Source organism: Branchiostoma belcheri, unplaced genomic scaffold (assembly GCF_001625305.1).
Source record: "Branchiostoma belcheri isolate BF01 breed outbred unplaced genomic scaffold, Haploidv18h27 scaffold16, whole genome shotgun sequence".
Taxonomy (NCBI): domain Eukaryota; kingdom Metazoa; phylum Chordata; class Leptocardii; order Amphioxiformes; family Branchiostomatidae; genus Branchiostoma; species Branchiostoma belcheri.
In genome coordinates, this window is record NW_017803046.1 from 2,014,930 (window position 1) to 2,016,869 (window position 1,940).

General features: G+C 36.6%; 1 protein-coding gene across 2 annotated transcripts in view; it reads right to left on the reverse strand.

Annotated features, from left to right (window-relative positions):
- Positions 1 to 1,940, reverse strand: part of LOC109466087 — a 67,862-nt gene that overhangs the window by 6,789 nt on the left and 59,133 nt on the right. The window lies entirely within an intron of this gene.

Below are 1,940 nucleotides of genomic sequence, written 5' to 3' on the forward strand. Positions count from 1 at the left end.
AACGAAGGCTTCAAAAACTTCAAGATCATTCTCAACTGAGTCCATAATGTTTAATGCCATTAGTAGACATACGTACCACCAAAATAGTAGTATAAGGAAGAGGAAACAAGAACATACGACCAAACTCAGGGTGTTGCACTGCAACATAAAAATCTTTAATGTTACACACACACTTAGTATATTTCGTTTGTCTACATGATTGCCTTGTACACTGCAGCAGACTTTTCACTGGTTCTTACACAAAGGTCTGTAACTAGGACTTATTCACACATTGTCATTATACTGTGTATCTCAAACAAAAGAACGTACATATACACTGTCTGATCTGTTGAAAAATGGACAAATTGCAGGAGTCTCTGGTTATCACTATAACAAACATCATGGGCACACCACAATATGGAACAATACGTCTTCTCGTAGCCTGAACTCCGGCCTTCTTCAGCTTTAGAATGCTCCAAATATTGGTTGTAATAGGTGAGCAATTGTAGTTCAAGAGGGTTAATCCCTGGGAAGGCAGGGTTTGAGGCTAATTGCCTTGCACAAGACGTGGTGGCAATTCATCACAGGAGAAAAAGGTACCAGTAGTACACAGGTAATGGCAGGCAATATATGGGAAATCATCTCCAAGTACATGGCATTGGGAATTGCATTAGCACACACATATAATACGGAATGTCTGCACTCTTTCCTGACATTTTAGTGCATGACAAAATCATATTGACAACATGCCACCAGATTGCATATGTACAAGAGATATTGCCGATGATTTTGACTTTTACACAATGCTTACCAATTGCCATGTTTTCTCTCCATTACAACATTACAAAATGTAAAAGAGAATAGGGTCTTCCAAGCTTCACAATCTATTCAATGCATTTGGTCACAACAAATAAGTATAGAACTGAAATGGGAAGAAATTGTCTGCACATGATTTCTTTATAAGGTATTCCTGCATCCTACAGTTTGGCACAAATTATTATCTTGTCATTTTTGGCAACTTTACATCATACAACTGGACTAAAACGCGAATTTTCAACTAACATAAAAGCAATAAAGCGGCCTTCGATCTACTACAATTTAAACTGGACAAGTCAACCCTGGCACATGATTATTGGGTTAGGCAGTCTATGTAACAATCTGAGAAGTTTGACAGGCATTAGATGTCACTTCTACCGATGGTAATGGCAATTCTGCTTTGACCCAAGTTTCTTCAATGTACAATATATACCCAATTGTCAAGCCAGTAATGCCAATGTTTAAGCTTACATGTACATGTACATCACAACAAGTAAAAACAGCAATCCAAAAAGGCTGACCAGTTAAATCACCTCGGCATGATTATCTTGGCAAAGACTTGCACATTGTGTATTCTTTTCTCTAAGCTCTTATATCATAACATCTGAAGATTATCAATGCTTTTACATTAATTCAGATACGCAAAACATTTTTTGGTCCCTGTTTCCTAGCTTTCTACATGTAAGTACTTAATATCAGTAACAGGTCGACTCAATTGTCAAAAGGGTATGCTCCATCGTCTTTCCAAAAAGCTTGTATCTTGTTCAGTTGTTACAAACAAGTTTAAATGCTGACAATAGAACACATCTATGTGATATCGATGTTGATGTGTACAAAATCACAACATCAAAGTTGTTTGAGTAAGATTTTTTACAAGTAGACAGGCTCGGTACAGTGTAAAAGATTTTTTTTCATAGAGACCACACATTGTAAGTACAAAACGATGTTCCGTTTAGATTCTATGTGTATGTCTTCAGGAAAGTGGCATACTCATGCACTTGCTTACTTGTTCAGAAAATAGTAGTGCTTTTCCAGGTTAAAAATACAGAACAACATCACAAACACTCACAACTTTTAGTTTATAGTACCACAGTAGTAAAACTAGACACACACACATACAGTTTGGAGAGGAATATACTAATACT